At 37.9% G+C, this 10,625-nt stretch overlaps 1 long non-coding RNA gene across 1 annotated transcript; it reads right to left on the minus strand.

Moving 5' to 3' along the window:
- Nucleotides 1–5,196: 5,196 nt before the first annotated feature.
- LOC107572293 (uncharacterized) lies at nt 5,197–9,657 on the minus strand. Its single transcript, XR_001607321.1, has 3 exons — nt 9,618–9,657; nt 5,406–5,442; nt 5,197–5,271 (listed from the first exon to the last, which is right to left on the minus strand). It is a non-coding gene; the product is annotated as an uncharacterized lncRNA (long non-coding RNA).
- Between the last annotated feature and the right edge of the window lie 968 nt (nt 9,658–10,625).

A 10,625-nucleotide genomic window follows, 5' to 3' on the forward strand; every position in this document is an offset into this window, starting at 1 on the left:
GCAACGTGTAAAAAGACAGTATAAGTCATTATAATCCATAATTATGTCCCCACTGGATGCAACGAATGCCTCGTTTATGATGGTTTTTCATGTTTTTGAATCATCGCTCCGGCCTGACAGCGCATCATCACAATATGTGAGGGGCGTAACATTTCCGTCACACGCTTGAGGTATTCGGCCAATCACAATGCACTGGATAGCTGGCCAATCACAGCACACCTCGCTTTTCAGAACGATGAGCTTTGTAAAAATCGACGCGTTTCAGAAAGGTGGGGCATAGAGGAGAAACAATAATGTACAGTATGTGGAAAATAATGTGTTTTTTAACCTTAAACCGCATAAACACATTTCATTACACCAAATACACAAAATAATGTTCTTTTTAGCAACATCATATGACCCCTTTAATAAATAGACGTTTTTAATGATTCTATCAAGTTTATCCAAGCAACGTCCACTCAAACCAAAGTCAAATGATTTAAAATTCAAAAACAGTAAGCACAATTAAGCTAATGTGATTTTTTAATTGTACTTTTCATTTTTTATTCAATATATTAATACAACATGGGGACATGAAGATGTGTTGCAATGACCCGTCTGCTCACACATGGAAAGCAGAAGCACAAAGAGGACCTGCCAAATTTATCCCTCTCCTTTACAATGAGTGATGAATGTAATTAGGGCAAGCACCATAATCTAGCAAGGCCACTTAAGGCATCCCAACATATACCCATGCAAAGTGCTTCAGACACGAGTGTCAGGGAGCGCAACCCCTCTGTCTCAGTCACACACACGCACACACTTCCTCATGGCACCCATAGAGGACAGAAATGGAGATGAATGGAGCCCCAGCCACCAAAGTAATCAAAAATGCATTTTCCATATCTCGGTAATTGAATTGTGTACAAGCTGCAAGTTAATGAGGTCATCTCCCCTCCAGCTCTGACAGGAAAGCACAAATAATTATCTCCCCATTTTTCCTTATGTAGCAATTAATTTGAACCATTGGCAAGCGACCGCCGCCCCTCCCCGCTGTCGTTTCTCCTACTTTCTCTCCTGCTTGCCCCCCTCCCCCCAGCCTTTTCCCCCGTGTGCCCCTTCCCGCCTTTCGCTTTCGCTGCTTGAGTGCCTTCTGGTTAAGGCTGAGAGGAATTGACAGCCGATTGATGTGAGAGAGCCGGTGGGCGGCTCGGGGCCGACATGGGCGAGGCAGGCAATCAAGGCCCTACAGCTGTTACGAGGCTGAGAGGCTTCCAGGTGACTGTCACCTGAGATTTCACATGCTGGCACTCGTTGGGCACTGGGGGCGTGAGAGAAGTGCCAAAGAGGCATCTGGTTCCAGGTGGAGAATGAGGAGGCCGGGCCGGGCCGGCACTGATGATGTTTGTACTGAACTAAGCTGGATGTTGACATCACTGAATTCAATGATGAACTGTCTTTAACTGAAAAATGAGTGTTTACTATTGTCATTTTGCATTATTGACACTATTTTCCTAATTAATACTGTTCAGTTGCTTTGTCACAATCTGTATTGTTAAAAGCGCTATATAAATAAAGGTGACTTGACTTGACTTGATGATGTTTGTCTCGTGCCACACTGAAGAAGAATGAGGAACATAGCAAGAGTCTGAATTTAAATGACTGGAAGAGGAATACCTGTAAACTGAATTGTCATTCAAAGAAATTCAATACAGGTTATGCATTCTGAGAAATTAAATGTTCAACCATGTTCCTATCTATCTATTTATCTACAGTTAGGTCCATATATATTTGGACACAGGCACAATTTTTATTATTTTAGCTGCTGACAAAAACATTCAAGTTACAGTGATATAATGTATAAAATGTATATAATGTATAATATATAAATATGGGCTTAAAGTGCACTCTTTGAGCTTTAATTTGAGGGTACACTCTTAAAAATAAAGGTGCTTCAAAAGGTTCTTCAAGCGATGCCATAGAAGAACCATTTTTGGTTCCACAAAGAACCATTCAGTCAAAGGTTCTTTAAAGAACCATCTCTTTCTTGCGTTTTTGTAATCTGAAGAACCTTCAGATGTTAAAGGTTCTTTATGGAACCATTTAGACAAAAAGGTTCTTCTATGGCATCGTGAAGCACCTTTATATAAGAGTGTATTCTATTCAAAATTGGAGGAAAGGTTAAGGAATTATGGCTCTTTAATATGTACCACCCCCCTTTTTCAAGGAACCATAAGTAATTGGACAATTGACTCAAAAGCCATTTCAGGGCAGATGTGGGCTATTCCTTCATTATTTCTACATTAATTAAGCAGGTAAAATGTCTGGAGTGTTGTTGTGAACCCACATCATGCGGTCAAAAGAGCTCTCCACGCAAGTGAAACAGACAAATGTTAGGCTTCAAAAACAAAACAAATCCATCAGAGAGATAGCAGGAACATTCGGCCAAATCAATGGCTAAATCAACAGTGTAGTACATTCTGAGAAAAAAAAATGCACTGGTGAGCTCAGCAACATAAAAAGGCCTGGACGTTCACTGAGGACAACAGTGGTGGATGATCGGAGAATCCTCTCCATGGTAAAGAAAAACCCTTTTATAACATCCAGTCAAGTGAAGAACACTCAGGAGGTAGACGTGTCACTGTCAAAGTCTACAATCAAGAGAAGACTTCACAAGAGCAAATACAGAGGGTTCACCACAAGGTGCAAACAAGGCCAGATTATGATAGGGAAGAAAAAAGAGAAGGCTTGGAACAGCTCATGATCCAAAGCATACAACATGGTGGAGCAGTGTGATGGTATAAGCATGCATGGCTTCCAGTGGCACTGGGTTACTGGTGTTTATTGATGACGTGACAGAAGCAGCCGGAAGAATACTGAAGTGTATAGGGATATACTTTCTGCCCAGATTCAGTCAAATGCAGCAAAGTTGACTGAATGGCACTTCATAGTACAAATGGACGATGACCCAAAACAACAGCAAAAGCAACCCAGCGAGTTTTTGAAGGTAAAAAAGTGGAATATTCTGCAATAGCCAAGTCAATCTCCTGATCTCAACCCGATTGATCATGCATTTCAATTGTTAAAGACAAAACTAAAGGCAGAAAGACCCACAAACAAACAACAACTGAAGTCAGCTGCAGGAAAGGCCTGGCAAAGCATCACAAAGGAGGAAATCCAATCTTTGGGTATGATTTTGAGATTCATCTTTTCACACTGAGGACAACTGAGGGACTCATATGCAACTATTACAGAAGGTTCAAATGCTCACTGATGCTTCAGAAGGAAAAATCATGCATCATGCTTTTTGAATTTGAAGATCAGGGTAAGTTTAACTTATTTTGTCTTCTGGGAAACATGTAACTATATTCTGTAGCCTCTGAGGGGCAGTACTAAATGAAAAAATATATTTAGGCAAAGAAAAATGTACACATCTCCATTCTGTTCAAAAGTTTTCACCCCCCGTCTCTTAATGCATCCGTCTGTCTGTCTGTCTATCTATCTATCTGTGTTTGTCTATCTATCTATCTATCTATCTATCTATCTATCTATCTATCTAGCTATCTATCTATCTATCTATCTATCTGTGTTTGTCTGTCTATCTATCTATCTATCTATCTATCTATCTATCTATCTATCTATCTATCTATCTATCTATCTATCTATCTATCTATCTATCTATCTATCTATCTATCTATCTGTCTGTCTGTCTGTCTGTCTGTCTGTCTGTCCTGGAGATCTAGAAACCAACGCTTTTAAAGTTTTGTCAAACCTAGCATTTTTAGTAAAAAAGTAGCTATAAAAATTATTTAATTCTCAATTCACGATTCCTTGTTTTTTTATATTCAAATTCATATTGCTGTTCTGCATATTGGTCAAATCCAGTTCAAATTCAAGAAATGAACTGAAAGGCATTTACAATTAATTTCAGTTACATTCAAACTTTTTCTATCTATCTATCTATCTATCTATCTATCTGTCTGTCTGTCTGTCTGTCTGTCTGTCTGTCCTGGAGATCTAGAAACCAACGCTTTTAAAGTTTTGTCAAACCTAGCATTTTTAGTAAAAAAGTAGCTATAAAAATTATTTAATTCTCAATTCACGATTCCTTGTTTTTTTATATTCAAATTCATATTGCTGTTCTGCATATTGGTCAAATCCAGTTCAAATTCAAGAAATGAACTGAAAGGCATTTACAATTAATTTCAGTTACATTCAAACTTTTTTACACAAGCCATTTATCCTGGGTTAAAATGCACACTATACATTTGTTAACACTGGGTTAGCATTATTATTTGCATATTTATAAATGTACTTAATGAAATCACTGTTTAGTTTCTAATTGGTTAATAACTCTCTGTGCCATTCTAGCATTGCAAAGTTTTACTCTATACCTATGGCACTGTTAACCCGCTAGAGTTGTTAACCCTACACTGGAATATAGTTTCATGATCCAGAGGTGCTAACTGGCTTTCAAAAACAGAAGTGTGAAACATTACTTTAGGGTTAAAAGCCACGAGTTAAGTGTGGTGTGAAAAGCCATGAAGAGGGTTAAAGAAGTGTGGAGTTAGAACCAATTAATTTACAATAAGTGGGTTATTTGTAACAATTAAAGGAGAGACATATTTATTTTTCAATTATAATTATTTATTTCCTTTTAGCTACTTTTCTTCATTTAGCTCAACCATGAAATCCCTCCATACGCTCTGAGCTTTAGTAATTGCTGTCACTCAGTCCTCAAGTATCTCTGTGGCGCTCTAATTATACGATCATCTGCAGTCATATCAAAGGGGCTGTCAGTGCTTTGTCTTTCATCTTCAGGGGGTTCTTTCTGAAGCCAAAAGGATGTCCGCTCACATGACTGACAGCTACTTTATCTAATCTCTGACAAATAGTGGCTTAATAAGCATCCTCGGCCAGGAGCGGCCACAGAGGATGTGTCAGTAATTGGGGTAATGGAGGAGGTTGGCAGATTTCATTGACCTCTGCCCTTCATTAAACCGTTTTCCTTATCCAGCTAATATCATGTCTCAAGTGAGCCCCTCCACCCCTAACCAAACAGACAGTTTCCCATTGAACCTGAGATCTCACCTCAGCGGAGTGACACCCTGCCGTGTTTTCTGTATGTCCTTGAAAATTAGGCCTAATAAGTCCTTTGGTCCTATTTGGAAAGAGAAATGGCCCTCATTACCACATCTTTTCCTCTCTGGTGTTGATTTACACTGAACGCCAGTGAGACAATAGGCCTGACCGTTTACCATGGTGTCCCCAGCAGCCCTGACACTGTTACTCCTTCGACGCCGTCAGCAAATAAGAATTATGAATTATTCAGCACTTGAAAGAAGTGTTTGTTATCCACGAGCATAATGAAAAGGAAATGTGCATTCGTCCTGAATTATTGTAAATTACCAACTATATGGGATTACCTTTCTGCCTCAGTAGTTGCTGAAACCAATTCACCTGCTTAGCGAAAAAAAACAGATGGAGGAGGTTGTGACATCATAGTAAACGAGAATTCAGAAATATGCGTTTAATGTTCACTGAGGCAGTAACTGATGTAAGGGAAACAGGTCAATTTAGCTCAAAGGGAATCATTTAAGATTTTAAAGGGACCTCCACAAATAATATGTAAGGGATTTAGGACAGAATCATTTTTTTACGGCTGATCACTGAGTCGGCCAGCGAGTCAGTGAACGAGCCGTATGACATCAATTCTGCAATGGATATTTATATCCAAAATATAGTGAAAACACTATTAATTAGCACGGTAACAAGGTCGGCAGTTTAAGACATTAACTTGTGAGCACAAAACACGAGATACTTCTCTTTTCAATATAAATAAGGCTTTATTGGATAAATCTAAGACATATAAACTAATCTAACACACGCATTCACACACAAGTTGCAGAAAGAGAGAAAGTGAGGAAATAATTATTTTAAGAGAATGAAAATGTGAAATCCCAAGTTTACAGCAATACGTGCAATTGCATAGATCTGAACAACCATCAATCACTTAATTAACCCTCGCATTGAGTTCCTCAATGAGGTTAAAATTTATATTAAATGCACCAGTTCAGCTAGGATCTGGAGGTACTTGTTTTCCTGTGTGTGGGGTTTCCTTCCTTGTCTGGTTGCCGAAATGGGTTTCCCGAGGTTGCTGATTGGCTGGAGGTTCAGTCTTGGGAAGCCAGTGGTTGGGCGTTGGCTGGCGACGCGGAGCTGTGGTCTGCAGTTGAAGTTTTAGACTGCACTCTTTCGAAGATGCGGCGTTAGGCAAACTTAACTCGGAACACACGAAACTCTCAACGGAAAATAAAATAAACTAAAGTAAAGAAATAGAAGTTTGATGAGACCAGGTGGCGTTTCTCCTCATGATTTTGGAGGAGATGGCGTGTAAGCCAGAGCACCCTCAAAACTAAAGAATGATATAATATAGAAGGTAAAATGTGAAAAAGGTACGTCACAAATTCAATAATACAATATATTTATAATATAAATCATTTTTAATAAGAGAAACCACCAGAATTTCTGCTTAAACTCAACTCAGAAGGTGGCCCATTTTAACTGAAATTAATGGCTCATTTTATCTTAACACATTCAGGTAAATTGGGCCAGTGACTAAAAATGCTTTTTTTTTTATATAAGAATCTGGATTATTTAGCAATATCAGCATTTTATCTCACAGAGGCCATCAAGACATAGGTTATGAATAATTATTTCATTCATATATTTCATAAAGCATATCGTTACTCCTTATAATGTATAATGTGCTCCGAGACGCAGGTGTCTGATTCATGAACGAACTGATTCTTTTCAGTGAACCTTTTAAATCGGTTTGCAAATCGCACCAATCGATTCATTCACGAATTGGAATGATCCGATTGCAGCTGTTCTCGAGTCGACAACTCACTGATTCACATGATCCGTTTATTGCGAGTCTCCAGTGAACTGAATTCACAAGCATGAACCGGGAGATCTTGAGAGTGCACGCGCGACTGATCCTGCTAAAAGTAAGTTACTAATGTCGAATTTTAGGATTAATTATTGTAACTGAAAATCATATTTAGGTCAAAGCTGTCAGTTGTTTGTGAACTAAATCTGCTGTAAAGGGTGATCTGTTTAAGCCCATTGAAATGCTTGAATGCAGACACATTAACATCAGAGTCTCTATGTTTTAGGTCAAAAAACATTAAAATAACACAGATTAAATAAAATAACTCATGCACGTTCATTTTCCCCGCTGCTGTAAAGTTAACAGTTTTACTAAAATGCTATGCATTTAACCCTATGTGACATCTGTTTTTATAGTGTTTGTCAGCACACATAGCCTAAGTTACTGTGTATCTGGATCAACTAGCCGAGTAGACAAATATAAATGTTTATTCATAACCATGCTGAAAAAAAGTCAATGTTGGCTAATGCTAACTGTCTAGCTAACGAGCTTTCTGGTGCTAAAGGTAATTTTTTTTTAAAATAAAGTCCAAATATTTTTATTCAACCACCTAGATAGATTACATCTGAGGGAAAAAGAAAGGATGTGATGTTCAGAACATGGTAACTACAGTAATTATCAAAGTGGGAAGTGATGCCCTCTGGGGGCATTTGGCCACCGGTGTTTTTACACCAAAGAAGAGGTTTGAGAAGAAAAAAATCATTATGAAAATCTAATTATATTTTCATTATTATATTCATTATTTCCTTATTGGTTATTTAGGGAAAATCCCAGGTATTTTGATCAGTAGGATTATAAAAAATATATATGCTAATATAAAATTTTATGATAAAAGTAGCTTATATAAAACTGCAAAATAAACAATCATCTATTGGCACTTTTTACTTAAGTACATAAAAAAATCAAGTACTTTTGTACTTTCACTTGAGTAAAATTAAAAACTGAGTACTTTTACTGAAGTAATATTTTATTATTCGGATCTGTACTTTTACTCAAGTACTTGATTTGTGTACTTCGTCCACCACTGATGTTTGATACAGTGAATGATCAAACCACATCATAAGAGTCATTCGCCTAGGAATCAGATATCACTAGTCACGCTGTGTAATTTACAAAAAACGAAAAGGCACATACGAGTCTCGAAATGGACTTCACTGGTAAATAATGGCAATTTGTAACATATGTAGGCTATATAATTTAAGCAGTTTAATGCACCAATTTTAGGTTTTTGTTTACAAATTTAGTTTTTGATAAACCTAATGCATTCTGGTTGAATAAAAGTTCCAATTACATGTTTCAAACCTTTGAATGGTACTGTAAATAGGCCTACTTTTATTTGGCCTAATACTATTTAACATATTTCAGAGACGTTGAGCTCAGATTTTTTTGTTCTAGTTTCTGCAGTATAATACATTTATAAACAATGTGTTTATCAAATTTAAATATTTTTACAGGTCACAACCTGTTTTGTCTTGATGTGTGTATGATGGCAAATCAGTCAAACTGTTTGCAATCTTAATACATTCTTGCAAAAACAGTGCTCATTTTAAAAACAGAAATGATCATTGAAAATGTTTGCAACTTGCTAGCTCAGAAGTCCAAATGCATCCATTAGTGACTTCTGTACTTGTGATAATGAGGGGGATGGAATTGGGCTCAGATCCTCCGCTTCTATGGATATGGACTTGTTTTTTGAGGTCAAAGCGCTCTGTGAGCCAAGACATCTATTGTTTTCTCACATCTGCCAATTTGTTCTCCTATGGTAATCAGGGAGGAAGAAGCATGTTGACTTTAGTGAAAGGGACTTCATTTTCCTGTCCATTCCATGTCCTGTCTATTAAGATGCGGTCTCATCTCATCTACGTATCATTATATGTTGCTGTGTGTAACGCTTATTTTCCTCACATGCCATTAGGGCTGGAATGTGGATTGCAGTAATAGGAGACAGCGGTTGTGTGTTTATTTGTGAATCTCAGTAATGTACGCAATGCTAACACTAGCTGTGCTGGATGTGCGTATGAATGGCTGAGCAGAAATTGCTGTGATGTGAATGACGTTTGGCATTATGTGAAGTGACACGGGAAGGTGATAACCCAGCTAAATGCTCGCTTTTGTTCAGTGTAATTTTAAATGAAACTAACGACGTCTCAGTGTCATTTTGACATGGCTCTGGCGTTCTCTGCTAGCAGTGACATGAAAAGCTACAAGACAGTGTATTAGAGCACATGAGGAAGATTGGCTGAGGGAGAAAATTGAGTTTGCTAAATTCACATGTCTGATAAGCAATTACATGCCAATTGTTTCGGGTTCTGAGTTCAGCTTTTGCTAGTGTACTTTTCAATAAAGATCTCATTTTTTATTTTAAGACTTAATCTAATGTACGCTAAGCTTTTACCACTGACATTTTTACTGGCAAGACCAGGATGAGACCCATCAAAAAGTCAGTCCTTAATGGAAAAACTCTTAAATTAGCACATGCTGTTGAAATAAGACCGAAAAGTCTGACTGTAGATACCGGTTTTAACCTTCTCCAATTTAGAAGGAAGAAACCTCAACCTCGGTCCCTTGACAACACTAATTCAGACTGCAAGAAGATGAACAAGGACATCAAATGAGGACCCATTAGATCCATCTGTGGGTTGAAAATTAGGCCTGGGAAATTATATCTGACATGAAGCATAATTACCTTTCAGTGAAAGTGAACATAGATCACAGGTTTCCTGTTGAGGACTCGCGATTCATCTTGCAGTCACCTATTTTTTTAAAGACTCAATAAAGGATTGGCATCAGGTGTCAGTGCTAATGAATAAGTGTATAAGAAATGTCTTTGATGACTGGCAGAGGCCAGGAGGATAAGCTGGCTTCGGAGCTTCGCAGAGTGATTCAATTCAAGTATTTCTTGAATTGGAAATTGCACATCAATTTTGTTGCTACACTGTTAGCTTAATGTAAAGTGGCCCCAAAAAGTATTTGGACACTTTTGGATACCAAAGCCACACTTAAAATTGTCTGAATGTCATTGTGTTTTATCAAAGTGGTATCTGCAAAAATTAAATTTTCTCAGAACTAACTTCACTTTTCTTAGCTGGTTAGTGGATGTGTGAAGTCATGTGTAAAGAGCCTAACAAACCTTTTGTCAAATAATTTGCTTGACAAAATATTTTCCTTTAAAATACTGTTAAATGTATTTTCTGTCCTCAAATCTGATATTGCTGTGTTTGTGTGTTTCAGACACACTGTCAGTCTGTGTATTAGGCTATAGTGACAGGGATTTTCACTACTCTTTCACTGTAAATGACTTATGAGTGAGACATTGATAAACTGATGCTTTCAAAAAGCTAGTTCATTGTCTTTACGCGTGACAATTCTGATTCTTTCAGGAACGATCCAATTATCTGTCCTTATGAGTGAGTCATTGTATCATTTACTCAACCGATTTGTTCAAAAACACTGATTCATTCAGGAACGCCACAATGTGTTGCTTGGAATCGTGCAATGGAAATTCATAACAGAACATAAAGGCCGGGACACACCAAGCCAACTTCAAAGAACTAGTGGTGACAAAAGCCGACAGTGTTGTCAGCTTACGTTGGCAGCATCTGGACCAAAAAGCTGCACTTGAACACACCGCACAGACTACAGCCGACTGCAAACTAACACGTGCGTTCTGCGCCTGCGTGAGAGGAGTTAGCTA

Source organism: Sinocyclocheilus grahami, unplaced genomic scaffold, assembly GCF_001515645.1.
Source record: "Sinocyclocheilus grahami isolate Dianchi unplaced genomic scaffold, SAMN03320097.WGS_v1.1 scaffold30.1, whole genome shotgun sequence".
NCBI classification, from domain to species: Eukaryota; Metazoa; Chordata; class Actinopteri; order Cypriniformes; family Cyprinidae; genus Sinocyclocheilus; species Sinocyclocheilus grahami.